This window comes from Rhinoderma darwinii (genome assembly GCF_050947455.1).
Source record: "Rhinoderma darwinii isolate aRhiDar2 chromosome 10 unlocalized genomic scaffold, aRhiDar2.hap1 SUPER_10_unloc_9, whole genome shotgun sequence".
Lineage (NCBI taxonomy): Eukaryota > Metazoa > Chordata > Amphibia > Anura > Rhinodermatidae > Rhinoderma > Rhinoderma darwinii.
Window position 1 is genome coordinate 569668 of NW_027461839.1, and position 17836 is coordinate 587503.

At 48.3% G+C, this 17836-nt stretch overlaps 1 pseudogene; it reads left to right on the forward strand.

Moving 5' to 3' along the window:
- The first annotated feature begins 4867 nt into the window (after positions 1–4867).
- LOC142697969 (very long chain fatty acid elongase 5 pseudogene) lies at positions 4868–5792 on the forward strand (annotated as a pseudogene).
- Positions 5793–17836: the final 12044 nt, after the last annotated feature.

Sequence of the window (17836 nt, forward strand, 5' to 3'; positions counted from 1 at the left end):
TACACCCTGACTGTTATCAACAACCATACCTGCACCGCTGATCCGGGAACCTGCGCCGATGAACATCTGCTTCAGCTGGGATCAGGTGAGGAAGCAGGGTCAGCGGCTATTGTGTCGGGAGATGCTGGGGGGGAGGGAGGCCCGGGCAGAGGAGATGTCGCAGGGGTGCTGCAGCGAGGGCATTGCATGGTCTAACCCCCTATCAGAGGACAAGAGCTGGAGAAGAAGTCGTCCGGTCTCAGCCAGGGCTGCGGTCTCCTCCACAACTGTGTCCTTTATTGAATGTACCGTTCGGTTCTGGCCCACAGCAGGAGGGTCCGAGCAGGGATGTGGCGCATGCTGTTGGTGCCAAGGGGGATCAATGTGATGTTGGTCACGCGTCTGCCTTGTCCCTTTTTTCTCTTTTAGGTTCGGCAAAGGAATCGTCAAGGAGAGGGAGGAAACACAGATGTGGAGGTGGGCGCAGGCACGGTCGGTGCAAGCATCGCCAGGGCAGAAGTGGTCGTCGTCGGAGGCGGAGATCGCCCTCGACATCTACTGACCATAACCCTCCTCTTCTTCTTCGCCATCATTATCTACATCATCTTCCCCGCCGAGGACGTCGAGCTGTGCTGATGTCAGAGATAGATGACGAGGGGTTATAAATATTCCGCTGACAGCAGCCCGGTCTTTCTTTCCGTGAATTGACACAGAGCGCGATTTGATAATTTATTGGCGACTTCTCACTTTATGGAGACCAATGGACTGGGATTCTTCCACAACTTCTTGGCCTTTTGGTGTGTGGCCTGGCTCTCTGGTGGCTACACACTGACTGTTATCAAGGACCATGCCCCCCCCCCACTGATGTACATCATCCCCTCAGTCCTATAGATTATTATCAGACTGCTGATTATTATTTAACATTGAGCGTTTTCTTTTTTGTTTTACAGTGAAATAGGAAAATTTCTTTCCAGAAAATATCCTGTTTAGAATGGGATTCATAGGAATGGCCATTGCCTGTAAGTAACAATCACGGAAGTGATTATAATATTCTCTTCATGCAGTAGTAATCAGACTTTATAAAAAATTATAATTAAGTTTTGTTCATTTCATTGATAATAATTGTCCGGATCAGACGATGCAGATAAATGTTTAGACATGCTACAGGATTTATTTGGCTCATTTTCTCTTTTTCAGCTCTGGGCCTGACGTTTCTTTTTTTTAATCAGTTCAAGTTTATTCAACAAAATTCACAACTGTACAGGTCATTATACATTCTCATACAGTGTATAAGCAAATTTCCACAGACCCGCATATGTATTTTCAACAAAACATTCCCTTCCCCCCAACTCCCCCTTGTACCCCCCCAGCCGGTCTTCTCGTTACAACTTTTTCAATCCTATCTCCTTCTCCTTCCCTTTTCCATTCCCCCTCTTACGTCTACTCCCCGTATGTACCCCACCGTCAGTAGCCCTATACCTGAATGTGGGACCGTAATGTAAGTAGCTCCGCCGAAGCGTACCCAGAATGATCAATCCACCTAGCCCATTGTTTTTCAAACTTTGCCTTGGACCCCCTCTTGGAGTATATCCTATATTCCATCAGAACCTGTGAGTTAAGTGCCCCTATAATTTCTTGCTTTGAGGGTGGCTCCGTATCCAGCCAGTGTTTCGCTATTCCTTTCCTGACTTGGTATAGTATTTTTGCAATTGCCAATTCGACATCCTATCCCCCTCCAAGTCTCCAACATATCCCAGCAGCATTACCACTGGATCCCATGGAATCTGTACCTCAAACATGCTCCCCAGTAGCTCTGACATTTCTGTCCACAGAATCCCCAACCTCCCGCAGGACCAGAACATATGGAGGATGTCTGCCTTTTCCTCCGGGCACCTAGGGCACCTGGCGTCCGCCCCATTTGTTTCAGCACCCAAGGGGTCCTATACACCCTATGTATCAGAAACAACTGAGATCTCCGTTGTGCTACATTGTTGGACAAAGTACATGTTGCCGCCAAGACCGCCTCCCAGTGGTCTGTAGAAATAGGACCCACATCCCTTTCCCATGCAGCTTTGACTGGTGCCATAGGATCTCCCAGATGTTCCGACAGCAACCTGCGATAAACCAATGAAATTAATCCCTTTGACGTTACTGCTTTTGCAATATGTTCCAACACTCCCGTGGCATGTATTGCCATGTCTATACTGGCCGCTTTTGTCTGCACCGCGTGCCGAATCTGCAGGTACTGATAGAACATGCGGGAATCCAACTGAAACCCCTCCCGTAATTGTTGAAAGGATTTGAGTATGCCTCCCTCGTACAACTGACTCAATCGTATTATGCCTTGCTGCTCCCACCCCTGCATCCCTTCCAATTTACCCAGTTCCCCCAGATATGCATTTCTCCAGAATGGTGTATATTTAGTACACTCTCCTATCCCCAGCAAGTGTTTGCACTGCCACCACACCTTATGTATGAGAAGCAGGGTGGGTCTGGTACTCGCCATCCTTTTATAGCTGTGTGCTTCCAGTCCTGCCAACGGGTTCTCCCCCCCAACCCCAGATATGATAGGATGCGCGCACTGGACCCCCAGGTCTCTTCCTGCTCCCACCCCCAGAAATGCTGACATTGGGCAGCTAAATAATACACCCAAGCATTGGGCACCGCCAGGCCCCCCTCCTCCTTAGGCAGTTGGAGTTTCTCCAGTTTAATCCTGGGTACCCCCTTCTTCCATACTAGGTCTCTAAACAAGTTGTGCAACCTTCTAAACCAATATTTGGGAATCCATACCGGGAGTTATGTAGGACGTACAGCAACTGGGGCATAAGGATCATTTTAATCAGATTAGTCCTACCCAGAGCAGATAGCGGTAGCTTATTCCAAGCCTCTACTTTGGCTTTTATCGTTGTTAACAGTGGCATTACATTAAGAGACATATAATCCTGTGCTTTCGCCGTCACCCTGACCCCCAGGTACTTAAACTCCGTGACCACCGGTATCTCCACCTCCTCCTCCCCAGTCTGGATAACCCCCGGGTCCATGAGCATTAGAGCCGATTTTGACCAATTAATGAGCAATCCCGAATATTTCCCAAACCGCTTATTCAGGGCCATCACTAACGGGAGTGTGCGCTCGGCATCCGCCATGAATAACAGCATATCATCCGCGTATAATGCAATTCGTTCCTCCACCCCCCCATATCTCAACCCGTGAATATGCTCATGTTGTCTTACTGCACACGCCAATGGTTCCACCGCCAACGCGAACAACAACGGAGATAATGGACATCCCTGACGCGTTCCCCGCTCCAGCGCAAACCGATCAGAGAGTACCCCATTCACCCTAATCCTTGCAGTCGGGGCTACATATAGGGCCTGACGTTTCTACATTATAAGTTCATCATGCTCCATGCTGAAGCCTTTGGGCCTCGTCAGACCTTGGTTCAAAAGATCCTCCTGGTAATCGGATGGTCATCATGTGTTGGGACGGCCATTCTGGCTGCATTTTCAGTAAGTTAATAAATGTTTTACATTGATAGGGTTGTCCCAGCTTCACTAAATAGGGACCCGCTGGCAATCAGCTGATCGCTGTGGGTCCGGTAGCTGAACCCCTGTTGATCATGATCAGCGGTTATCACCGGGTGGCCACACCCTAAAGTGGTATTACATGGCTTATTCCAATGAATGGACGACCATGTAATAGATGTGTGTCCCTCTTATTGTGTCCGGCATCCCTCTCCATGCTGACCAATCAGCGACCAATCAGCGACCAATCAGTGACTAATCAGTGACCAATCAGTGACAAACACTTCTCATTGTTCCAGCCCAGCTTCTTTCACTGCACAATCACACTGTGCTGTGGATCATGCTGGGCTGGAACAATGAGAAGTGTATGATGCTGATTAGTCACTGATTGGTCACTGATTGGTCACTGATTGGTCAGCCCCATACACTCCTCTGTACAACACCCACTTGATCAAAAGTAAAAACGCGCCCAGTTGGTCTTTAAGAAACTAATTAGCATAAATCTAAAATTGCTCATAACTTGTTAAAAAATGATATTTTTTTAAAATAAAAACCACTGCAGTTCTCTACATTACAGCGCCGATCAGATTATGTAGGAGATAGGGCGCTTATAATCTGGTGACAGCCTCTTTAAAGTCAGCTAACGAATTTCCAGCTGTTGTGAAGGACAAGGTTGGGACAGAGGTGAGTTTAGGTCGCATGCCGGGAACTTTTTATTTTTTACCTTTTCCTAATCTCCGTGTTTCACCTCTTTGTGTGGTTGCTAAAAAGGAGGTGGAAACATTTTGTTTAATTCACCACTTGTCATACCCTAAGGCTCGTTCTGTTAATGACGGTATTCGCAAGGATATTGCAGCGGTGTCTTATGTTTTGTTCGATCGAGTTGTCGATTTAGTTTGTAGTTCCGGGTGCAGGGCCCTTATGATCTGACATCGAGTGAGCGTTCCGGATGTTGCCGGTCCATGAGGATTGCTTTCATTTATTGGGTTGCCAGCTAGAGGGCCAATATTACTATGACATGTGCCTTCCCATGGGTTGTTCAATTTCATGCTTTTATTTCGAGGTGTTTAGTTTTTTGCTTGAATCAGTTCTCCAGGAGCAAATCGGCACTGCGTCCATTACGCACTATTTAGACGATTTTGTCTTTGTTGGCCCCCCTGCGTCACCGCAATGCCAATTTCTACTTGGTGTTCCACTTTCCCTAGAGAAAACCGAGGGTCCCGGTTTCCTTTTTAGGGATAGAAATTACAATCCCTGTTCGTTTCAGCCTTGTCGGTTAAAAAGATGCAATTGGAGCAGAGTCACACACAGCTAGTGCCTCCTCTGAGCCAGGAGTCGTACAGGAAAGTGAAGCCGCTGGGAATATAACGGTACCCGGGCTGCAGCCAAAGAACGGTTTAAGAAATGGAGGCCATGGATAAAGCAGTGAATGTATATATAGACAACTTGCTTGGACCAAGAGACCCGCGAGTGAAAGGATGGTTCATGTTAGATAATTACATCCCCTCATTTGTTTGCACCGTCCTGTATTTATTTATCGTATGGATAGGACCGAAGTACAGGAAAAACAGACCACCAGTTTCCTGCAGAGGGATTCTTGTAGTTTATAACATTGGCCTTACACTGCTCTCGCTGTACATGTTTTATGAGCTGGTAACAGGAGTATGGGAAGGAGGATACAACTTTTTCTGCCAGGACACTCACAGTGGAGGTGATGCAGACATGAAGATAACTCGAGTCCTCTGGTGGTACTACATTTCCAAGCTCATTGAATTCATGGACACTTTCTTCTTTATTCTCCGCAAGAACAACCACCAGATCACCGTCCTACATGTCTATCACCATGCGTCCATGCTAAACAACTGGTGGTTTGTCATGAACTGGGTGCCTTGTGGACACTCCTACTTTGGTGCTACTCTCAAAAGCTTTATCCATGTCATCATGTACTTTTACTACGGACTATCAGCTATACCAGCCATGCGACCTTATCTGTGGTGGAAGAAATACATCACCCAGTGCCAGCTGACCCAGTTCGTCCTAACAATGACTCAGACCAGCTGTGCAATGATTTGGCGCTGTGCAGTCCCCATGGGATGGCTGTATTTCCAGAACTGCTACATGATCTCTCTCATCATCCTCTTTCCCAATTTCTACATTGAGACATACAAGAAAGCCTCTTCCCGAAGGAAAGATTACCAGAACGGCTCAGTGACTGCAGCGAACGGACACACAAACGGCTTTTCTTCCCAGGAGGAAAATGTCAAGCAGCGTAAACAAAGTAGGGATTGAGCGGAAAAACCAGCCACCAGTTCACTGCGCCAGATGATATACCATCAGATTAAAATCACAGTGCACTGACACCCTTACAGCGACTGTAAATTATTCCTAGTTATATAACGTGATTAATGTAGATCTTAACAAACTCTACCTATCATTAAAATGCTGAAAACACATTTAGAATTGCTCACAAAATTAGCGGGCAGGTATTGTTTATTGGCTGGTGCTGCGATGCTTACAACATAATATCCAGTTCAGGGCTCGTCACGTTCCAGGTGTTGACAATAAAATTGCTGATGCTCTTTCTTGTTTTAATTTCCAGTTTCATTTATTGTTCCCGCAGGCAGAACAGGAGGGGACGGAGTGCCCGGATGGGCTATGGAGACTGCTGGATCCAAGTTAGTGCCTTTCGTCAGGGCATCACTTGCTCGATCTACCCGGACGGCTTATGGTAATGCATGGAACGAATGGTTGAAAGTTGTAGGGGAACGTATTATTGGTCCTCCGGAACATCCTCGTTTAGCCTATATTATGGAATATTTGTCGGGTTTGACTGAGCAGTTGCGCTTCGTCGCCTTATAGGTCTGGCATTTTTCTTTAAGCTTCATGGGTGGGCCAATGTCACAAAATCCTTCTTTATTTTGCAGTCCATTAAGGGGTGGAAGAAGTCGGCAGTTCCAATCTAGGCGTCCAATTTCTTTTGCAATTCTATTAAAACTTTTGCATTGTTTACCTGAGGTATGTGCTTCTATGTTTGACTCGGCCCTGTTAGCCGTGGCTTTTTCCTTTTTTGGTGCTCTGCGGATACCTGAGTTAGTTCCCTATAGTGCTACATGGCCGGGCTGCCTTTTATTTGAGGACGTTAGTTTGTCTGAATCCGGCCAAGGTTTTAGAATACATTGATGATCGAAGACAGATATTTTTGGCAGGGGCTGCTGGGTTTCGTTGTGGGCAATCGGGGGTGCGGGTTGCCCTGTTGCTTTAGCATCTTCCTACTTAAGTTTGCGTAACTGTGGCTCTCAGTTTATGACGCATATTCACGGCAGCCCCCTTACAAAATTTCAGTTTTCTGCAGTATTTAAAAAGGCATTGTCATCTGTCGGCCTCCCCCTGGGAACTTTGGCAACCACTCATTTCGCATTGGAGCGGCTACTACCACCAGCTAATTGGGCCTGACCGATACTGAGGTGCGTCATATAGGGCACTGGCGCTCTGATGCGTTCGCCCCGATTTGGTTCTGCACTAATTTCTTTTATTTTCTAGATTACCGGCCGTCAGTATGGATAATGGGCCATTCATATGTTTTTTGGGGTGAACGGAGAGCGGCTATAGGGCTCGGGGGAAAATCACTTGGATTCCAGGATGCAGAGATCTATTGGAGCGGCCTAAGATCGTTGCAGACCTTACCGGAAGTGGTGGATATTAGTCGGCACCGGCTGGTGCCGACGGTTTTGGTTCTACACATTGGGGGGAATGATTTATGATCAGTGCGCCTTGGTGAGTTGATTGCCCTAATCCAGTCAGACCTTGAGTAGTTTGCTTCCTTCTTCCGGAGCTCGTGCTTGTATGTTTAGAAGTAATCCCCAGGGCAGTGTGGCACGGGGCCCGGGGTGGTAATCCAATTGAGAGGGGCCGGAGGCTCCTGAATACACGTGTATCTCGCTTTGTGGGAGAAAGGGGGGGAGTAGTGATCAGGCACAGACAACTGGAGGGTGACAACAGATGCCTGTTACTGTCAGACGGAGTTCACCTTACAGATATTGGCCTGAATATATTCCTGTCCGGTCTGCAGGATGGGATTGAGCAGGCACTTTTCCTATTGACTGGGGGTCGTGGTGGGGCAGAGGCACATGTAGTGTGAGTACACGTCCTCCTTATGGCGGTTTTGTAAGGTAAATGACCTACATGCCCACTTATGTTGGCAGCTGGCATACGGGTGTTTACTTTAAAAGTTAATGTTATTTTCAATATTAGTATTTATTAAAAAAAGCTGTGGCCGACCCCGAGTCAACCCATGTTAAAAGGAAACAAGTTTGTTCTGTGTCAATTTTAATGTTAGGTTATCCCTAGCTAAGTTGTTGATGGGCTTATAATGGTATACATGCAGTCTCTTCTCCATCTTCTTGGCCTTTTGGTGTGTGGCCTGGCTCTCTGGTGGCTACACACTGACTGTTATCAGCAACCATGCCCCCCCACTGATGTACATCATCCCCTCAGTCCTATAGATTATCAGACTGTTGATTGTTAAGATGAAACAATTCTGACAATTTTTCCATATTATTTAACATTGAGCGTTTTCTTTTTTGTTTTACAGTGAAGCGCAAAAAACTGGAAATTTCTTTCCCGAAAATATCCTGTTTAGAATGGGATTCATAGGAATGGGCATTGCCTGTAAGTAAATCTCACGGAAGTGATTATAATATTCTCTTCATGCAGCAGTAATCAGATTTTTGTAAAAAATAAATAAAGTTTTGTTAATCTCAATTGATAATAATTGTCCGGATCAGACGATGCAGATAAATGTTCCGTCCATTATTGTAGGTTTCTTTTTGGGTTTAGCGCTTGGTCCACGCGTCATAGATGTTATTAGGTTGTTTTACACGTGGTACAGGATTTATTCGGCTCATTTTCTCTTTTTCAGCTCTTGGTCTGACGTTTCTACATTACAAGTTCATTATGCTCCATGCTGAAGCCTTTGGGGATCGTCAGACCTTGGTTCAAAAGATCCTCCTGGGAATTGGATGGTCATCATGCGTTGGGACGGCCGTGATGGCTATGTTTTCGGTAAGTTAATAAATGTTTTATGTTAATAGGATTTCCCATCTTTACTAAATAGGGACCCGCTGGTAATCAGCTGATCGCTGTGGGTCTGGCAGCTGAACCAGTGTTGATCATGATCAGCGGTGATCACCGGGAGGCCACACACTAAAGTGGTATTACATGGCTTATTCGAATCAATGGACGACCATGTAATAGATGTGTGTCTACTCCATCTAACAGAGAGGAGTCCCAAGCACGAGTCCCCCACTATATCCATTATGTCTCCGGGGTTATTATATCAGAACACGTTATTTAGGATTTAATGGGAAGTTCTTAGGGTAAATTAGTGATTAGTTCCATAAGATTTGCTGTAACCTCTGTCTGCTTGTTTTCTAGACCTACCGTTATCCAATGACTCACCAGATTTGCGCTTTCATTGCATTCGGGTTTGGCAGCCTTTACAGCCTTTGGCAGTCCATACTCCTCTACAAAGTGCCCGAAAAGCCGAAGAGTCATCAGCCATTTCAGACTGGCGTCCTGCATAATGGCCGTGACCTTAGTGGTTTTCTGTATCCTTTCTTAAATAATATTTGAATGGAATCCAATTGTCCTTGTCTTTAGGTTCACATGTAGGAAACATCAGATACTGAGGTGATCATTTCCCTTCATTTTCTGATCTTGGCCGTCAGATGGCGACATGCTGGTGTAACACAGCGCCATCTGATAACATTGTTCAGCTTCTTGCAGGAAGATGCTGAATAGAAAGCAGCGGTACTGTCCTTGCTATATATCTATTATATTAACATTTATCTCACATAAAAGTGTAGTAAATCCTATAAGACACTTACTAAACATAAGAAACGTTATTTTCCTATATAATAAATTACCAGTCATTGGAAGTAGGGTATCCGTATACACCCACTTGTGCGCTGGAGATCAATGTGTAAAGATATGTACAGTATATCTCATACATATTATATACGGATGTTCGTGTACATCTTTATACAGATGTTCGTGTGTCAGGTACCCAATTTTTCTCCCATGCCGATGGAAAAACCGCTCACTAGGTAGGTTCCAGTTCACGGCAATATTTCGGTCAGCCTTAACCCGTGCTGGCTTTCCCCCCAAAGGATTTAGAAACACATTCATTCCGCATTGGAGCCGCTACCACGGCCAGCGGTTTCGGCCTATCTGATGAGGATGTTCGGCGTATCGGGCGGTGGCGTTTAAATTGTTTCGCTGGTTATATCCGTCCGGATTTGATTTTGCATTAAGTTTGTTTCTTTCTAGGTTCACGCCCCGTCATATGGATCCTTGGGCATTCTTACGTCTTCTGGGTGGAACGGAGAGCGGCAATACGGAACTCCAATACAGTCATTGGAGGTAGGGTATCCGTATACATCCACCTGTGTGCTGGAGATCAATGTGTAAAGGTATGTACAATATATCTCATACATAATATCAAGTTATTGACATGCTGAGCCGCTGGTACAAACCAGTGGATGTAAAATTCCTTTAAACCGGCATTAATGAGATTATCAAATATTCCTGATCATTGGATAGATTTTATTTGTATCCCTAGAAGCCGTTCTATAGGAATACAATTGGACCTATAATCTTTATGCTCGTTCTCTGCACCATTTTGATCGTGACGTCCGCAATGTAATGGATGTGGTGTCACATGACAATGGGTCAGGTCCGTTTTGGCATCGCCGACAGTCACATGACTCAATGAAATAAACATGAATGCAGCAAAACCTCGGCCCGGGCAGAAAGTTCTTGCTTTGTGCAATTTTTAATGTATTAATTTTGATATTTTGATTTTTTTTCACAGCAAAGATCATGGAGTGGTCGATGTTGGTCCTCATTCTGGTGAATGTATTGAGCTACTATCAGAATATGTAGGTCAGTAGACATCACCTCATTATCACCTCGTATACCAGACCTCGTAATTGAAGGCACTCAGGCTTATTGGCCGTTGTGCCCATGACTGGGTGGCAATGAAAGGGTTAACTAAGCCACGTTATGCTAGTGGGATTGTTCCATGTAGTGTTTACATTAGTGGGGCCTATAGGGTATGGGGTACCCGCATATAGGGCATTTTTTGGGGGGATATAGGGCGGTCTTACCCACCCTCCCCGTTCTGGGTTTATAAGGGCAAGGAGGGAAGACATCTTCCTCTTCTGGCCGTTACTGCGCAGGAATTTGTTATTACAAAATTGTGAGTACACTTAACTGATTGTCATGGACCAGGAGGAGCTTAAAGAAATTATCCGTATATAAGGGGGTGATACGGCCCTTCTAAAGTGAACTGTCTTCCCTGTGCATCTTTCATGTTTAGTGGTATTTTTCTTCTGTGTTATCCTGTGTATGCCTGTCATATTATTAGCAGCCACAAGGTGTCACTGCAGGACGAGTGACTGAGGAGACAGAGCTGGGTGACAGGAAGTGGAAGTGAGTGAGAGCCATGGGACTCAGGGGGAAAAAAGAAAGAGGACTTGTGTGACAGAGGGGGAGCACAGTGACCAGGCTGCCGCCATTTGTAGGAGAAGGATCCTTGGCTCAACGTTCCTGGAGGAGGACTAGCTGGACAATCACTACAGCTCAGCGGTGTCAGGAGACACAAGGGAAAATATGTAGTCTTCTTCAACATAGGAGCAGAAAGCAGAGGTAAGGGTGGTATGCCGCGTGGTAGTGAGTAGCTCTCGCTCTGACCCGCGGGAAGATGAATCCGTCCAACAGTACTCGGTCGCACTCCAACGATTGTGGAACCGACTTAGCAAGAAAGATCAAGAGGGGTGCGCGGCTGTCCCCGACCCGGACAGGGTGCTGCGGGACCAATACGTGTCTGGGTTGAAGAATAGAGCGCTAAGAAGGAGCCTCAGAGACTATATACGGACAGAGCCGCATTCCGCCTTAGTGGACCTAGTTCGAGAGGCCATAGAGTGGCAGCGCGAGGGAGAGGATGGTGCTCACGTTAGTGTACACAACTCTACCGAAAGGGGACCGCCTCCGAAAATGGACCCCACACCAGAGAGTGCTTTCCTCCGAGACTTTGCCAGGGATGTGAGTGAGTCCATGAGGGAGATGAGAGAAGAGATCAACCAGCTGAAGGCGGCAAGTTCTACCCGGGAGGACCGTCCTCGGCAGAGAAGATTTGATCCGGCCGAAATTCGCCGGTGTTGGGAATGTGGCCGACCAGGACACCTGGCAAGAGACTGTCAGGCCCCTAGGATTGAAAGGCCACCTTTAAACTAGAAGGACCCGCTGCTGAGGGCGGGGTGGCGGAAGTTCGTTGTAGAGGTCCTCTATCATCCACACAGAGAGCTATTGGGTGCTGCACAGGAATAGCAGCAGTACAGCACAAGGTGTGGAATCTTAGCCAAGCGGAAGGAAAGTTTATTGCTAGTCAAGTAAAAGGGACGGTGAAGTGGTTTCACGTCCGAAAGGGCTACGGTTTTATTCGCCGAAGTGACCATAAAGGCGATGTGTTTGTCCACTGGTCTGCTATAAAGAGGAGCAACCCCCGGAAGTCTCTGCGCAGCGTTGGAGAAGGAGAGATGGTAGAATTTGATGTAGTGGGAGGAAGAAAGGGCACTGAAGCTGCCAATGTCACAGGTCCCGGTGGTGTTCCAGTTAAGGGAAGCAGATTTGCCCCTGACCGGCGGCGACCCCGTCGGCCCTTTCACCAGCTCAGGTCAGAGAGTTTAGAAGAATCGAGAGACCCGGCCATAGGTCAAGTGTCAAGTCAAACGTCTCGTGACCAGCCATCCCTCCTTTCCCCTGCAGCTGCGGAATTCACACCAGCAGTCTTGCAACATCCTAAGTTGGTAGCAGCCAACAAGTCAAGACCAGGATTGATTACTAAAGAACCACCGTTTCAACAGCCTTTCGTCTGTTCAACTGACCAGCCTAAAGATCAGCGGGACCTGTCGACAGTAAGACAACCGGATGCAGTGGGATTCCAAGAGGTCGACAAAAAGGAGAACACAGCTCTACAAGTATGGGGAACTGTAACCGCTACAGAAATGAATGCCTGGCTAGCCTCTGTGAGTGCAAGGGACTGCACTAGAAAAAGCCGGGGGAAGTGTAAGGGGGTGATACGGCCCTTCTAAAGTGAACTGTCTTCCCTGTGCATCTTTCATGTTTAGTGGTATTTTTCTTCTGTGTTATCCTGTGTATGCCTGTCATATTATTAGCAGCCTCAAGGTGTCACTGCAGGACGAGTGACTGAGGAGACAGAGCTGGGTGACAGGAAGTGGAAGTGAGTGAGAGCCATGGGACTCAGGGGGAAAAAAGAAAGAGGACTTGTGTGACAGAGGGGGAGCACAGTGACCAGGCTGCCGCCATTTGTAGGAGAAGGATCCTTGGCTCAACGTTCCTGGAGGAGGACTAGCTGGACATTCACTACAGCTCAGCGGTGTCAGGAGACACAAGGGAAAATATGTCGTCTTCTTCAACAGAGGAGCAGAAAGCAGAGGTAAGGGTGGTATGCCGCGTGGTAGTGAGTAGCTCTCGCTCTGACCCGCGGAGGCGCACGCGGTAATATATCCGCCAGACTCACGCCGTAGCCAAAGGGCGAGGGGCATAGCTTCCACCTTTGGGGATTCCGCAGTGTGAGTGGTAGCACCACAGTGATCCGCGGAGACGGGCCATTTCCTTCTTGAGACCCGCCGGGCCGGGTCAGTGAGCGCCTGGCGCAGCCACCCAAGAGCGGGTGGGACTCCCACGAGGGCGAGTGCCTCAGCTACTGAGAGACTTGATTTGAATGCTGTATTGTCGTTATTTGGCCTGTTTGAAATTGGGATTTTCAGTAAACCGTTGATTTGAAAAGAACTTAGTAGTGTTGTGGTGTCCACGTTTAGTCTTACCTATCACGTATCCGGATGCAGGACGAGGGTTCTGTATGGCTGCAGTCTCTTATTCAATAGACTGTGGCACCGACGTCTTCCCTACCTGGCACACTCCCTGCGCGACGATCCTCCCGCCGCTCCAGGCCGCCAGCACGTCTATCCCCCTCCGGCGACAGTAGAGTTCGCTCACTGTCGGCTAGACAGGCAGGCACATGCGCACACCGCACTCTCGCCGCAAGTACAGCGAGAGGTGGCTAAGGGGCCCGACGAGGATGTCATTCCTCCATCGTCGGGTCTGACATCTCCCACCAGCTTGGGCCGTGCTAGGCCTCGCCCCGGTGCCACGAGGGGCACGACCACCCGCACTCCACCAACGCATACAGTAGATCTGCCGAGGGGGGCTCACCAGCATTAAGGAGAACAGCAGGTACTGCATCTGGGGGGACAGCCGCTCAGCACTCCCTCCCAGGTACTGTAGCAGGGGGATGGCATGAGACCCCCCCCTCCGTTGAACGACGGGGATGATGGCTCCGTGGGGGACAGTGAAGAGGACTTCTTCCCCTGCGAACAGGAGCTACCTAGGGTGCAGCAACCACCACCACCTCCCCCCTACACGGCCTGCGTTCGTCATACCCGCAGGTTTGGGTTCTGGCTTACCTCCTGGCAGAAAATACTGAGAGGGCCTCTTCGGTTAGCTCAAGGGATACCAACCGGACCTCCCATTCTCGCCGTTCATCCAGGCGCCGCTCATCTCGACGGTCAACTAGACATCGTAAGCGGCATAGGATGTCGCCATCAAGGTCAAGCTACAGTATAAGGTCAGCGAGCTCATGCACTGGGTCGTCACACCTCGGCAGTCTGCGGGACAGCCATGACAGACGTCGCCATAGCAACCGTGCCTCGCCGTCGCTCAGCAAGACCAATCGTTGCGGTGGTACCAGTATCACCCGCAGCACCTGTACCTCTACCGACACCCTCGACGGCTGTGGTCCCGATATCGGCATCAGGACACGGTGAGTATGACTGCCTTCGGGCTTGGGGTTCAGGGGGAACGTCTGATGTTGATGTTTTTAATGTGTTGCGATCCCTGTTGGCGGGAGCCCCAGCGACTACATCCGTGCCGGCCTCGCAGGTGGAGGCAGGTAAAACGCTAGTGGAGGCATCCACGTCCATGGCATCCCCGTCGCTACCCGCCTTACTTATTTTTGCGGTATCCCCCCCTAGGTCCGCATTTGTCTAACGATACCAGGGAAAAAATAGCAAGGAACGAATATATTGATAGAGTTGTGGTGTGGGAAGTTAGCAAATTCGTCTATGGTGTTCTGGTCTGATAATGCCAGCGTGTTTCATGGCGTTAACCATTTAACTTCCTCTTCTGCGCCGGTTGTGGTTCTAATTAGACGTTTGGTTTTAGATGCTTGCAGCACAACATTCAAATTAGGGCCCGTCATATTCCCGGTGTTCAAAATAATGTAGCTGACGCCCTTTCACGTTTCAATTGGCAGGTTTACCGTTCGCTCTGCCCTAGACGCACTGTTTCCGTCCCCATCCTCATAAAGTTGTTACAGGTCCTTAAGGACGTTCGTTCTTCCCATTTTGAAATATCCTTGTTTACAGCGGCCTTTGCTTTGGCCTTTCTTGCAGCGTTACGGATTTCGGAAAATGATTGCCATGTTGGCGGCCCGCCCGGGCGGTTTGTTAGCAAATGATGTGGCGTTATCCAGCTCTGGGATTCGATTCCCCATACGGAAATCCAAGACAGACATATTCGGCAGATGTTGTTGGGTATCTTTAAGGCCGGTTCCTGGGCCAGCCTGCCCTGTCTGGACTGTCACGCTTTATACAGATGTTCGTGTGTCAGGTACCCAATTTTTCTCCCATGCCGATGGAAAAACCGCTCACTAGGTAGGTTCCAGTTCACGGCAATATTTCGGTCAGCCTTAACCCGTGCTGGCTTTCCCCCCAAGGATTTAGAAACACATTAATTCCGCATTGGAGCCGCTACCACGGCCAGCGGTTTCGGCCTATCTGATGAGGATGTTCGGCGTATCGGGCGGTGGCGTTCAAATTGTTTCGCTGGTTATATCCGTCCGGATTTGATTTTGCATTAAGTTTATTTGTTTCTTTCTAGGTTCACGCCCCGTCATATGGATCCTTGGGCATTCTTACAACTTCTGGGTGGAACGGAGAGCGGCAATACGGAATTCCAATACAGTCATTGGAGGTAGGGTATCCGTATACACCCACCTGTGTGCTGGAGATCAATGTGTAAAGATATGTACAGTATATCTCATACATAATATCAAGTTATTGATATGCTGAGCCGCTGGTACAAACCAGTGGACGTAAAATTCCTTTAATCCGGCATTAATGAGATTATCAAATATTCCTGATCATTGGATAGATTTTATTTGTACCCCAAGAAGCCGTTCTATAGGAATACAATTGGACCTATAGTCTTTGTGCTCGTTCTCTGCACCATTTTGATCGTGACGTCCGCAATGTAATGGATGTGGTGTCACATGACAATGGGTCAGGTCCGTTTTGGCATCGCCGTCAGTCACATGACTCCATGCACAAACATGAATGCAGCAAAACCTCGGCCCGGGCAGAAAGTTCTTGCTTTGGGCAATTTTTAATGTATTAATTTTGATATTTTGATATTTGTTCACAGATCAGTGAAATGACAGCAAAGATCATAGAGTGGTCGACGTTGGTCCTCATTCTGGTGAATGTATTGAGCTACTATCAGAATATGCAGGTCAGTAGACGTCACCTCATTATCACCTCGTATACCGGACCTCGTAATTGAAGGCACTCAGGCTTATTGGCCGTTGTGCCCATGACTGGGTGGCAATGAAGGGGTTAACTAAGCCACGTTATGCTAGGGGGATTGTTCCATGTAGTGTTTACATTAGTGGGGCCTATAGGGTATGGGGTACCCGCCTATAGAGCATTTTTTGGGGGGATATAGGGCGGTCTTACCCACCCTCCCCGTTCTGGGTTTATAAGGGCAAGGAGGGAAGACATCTTCCTCTTCTGGCCGTTACTGCGCAGGGATTTGTTATTACAAAATTGTGAGTACACTTAACTGATTGTCATGGACCAGGAGGAGCTTGAAGAAACTGATTCGGAACGAGGGTTCTGTATGGCTGCAGTCTCCTATTCAAGAGACTGTGGCACCAGCGTCTTCCCTACCTAGCACACTCCCTGCGCGACGATCCTCCCGCCGCTCCATGCCGCCAGCATGTCTATCCCCCTCCGGCGACAGTAGAGTTCGCTCACTGTCGGCTAGACAGGCCGCACATGCGCACACCGCACTCTCGCCGCAAGTATAGCGAGAGGTGGCTAAGGGGCCCGACGAGGATGTCATTCCTGCATTGTCGGGTCTGACATCTCCCACCAGCTTGGGCCGTGCTAGGCATCGCCTCGGTGTCGCGAGGAGCACAACCACCCGCACTCCACCAACGCATATAGTAGATCTGCCGAGTGGGGCTCACCAGCGTTAAGGAGAACAGCAGGTACTGCATCTGGGGGGACAGCCGCTCAGCACTCCCTCCCAGGTACTGTAGCAGGGGGATGGCATGAGACTCCCCCCCCCCCCTCCATTGAACGACGGGGATGATGGCTCCGTGGGGGACAGTGAAGAGGACTTCTTCCCCTGCGAACAGGAGCTACCTAGGGTGCAGCAACCACCACCACCTCCCCATACATGGCCTGCGTTCGTCATACCCTTTGTACCTTTCTTCATCACCCGAGGTCATCAGCTGGTATGGGGCACATGGGAAGTGCGGGACCAGCTCAGATTATCCATTCTTATCCGGCATCCCCTCTTTTTATTGTATATTGGGGGCCAATCATGTGCTTTTTGCATTGTTTTTATAAAAATGTTGATTTACTTCATTCCTCATGTACTGGCCCTTTAAATGTCCTCTGATTCTTTGTGTTGAGCGCCCCCCTAGATCACACACACAACGCCTCGTCCTGCTGATCCAGAACATTTTTACTCACAGCTGACACTTTGGGAGCAAAGACATTAGAGGGGAAATAAAGAGAAGGCAGGACATTTGTGGACATCAGTAATCTGCTGTAAAATCCTCTCACTCGTTATGTTCCGGACGTTTTTCTCGCTCTTAGGGCGCATTCACACGAACGTGATTTACATCCGTGCAGCCCGCGTAGTTTTCATGAGCCTCACACAGACCAATAGAAGTCTATGGGTCAGTACAGACAGTCCGTGTTTTTTGCGCAGCGTTTGTCCGCTGCGTAAAAGTCGCGACAAGTTCTATATCTCAGCGTTTTTCGCGCATCACGCACCCATTGAAGTCAATGGGTGCATGAAAATCACGCATTCCACACGGAGGCACCTGCGTGGAACGTGAGTTTTTCACGCCGGACTCGATGTCTCTATGCTAATGAGCTTGAACAAACTTGTCAAAACCA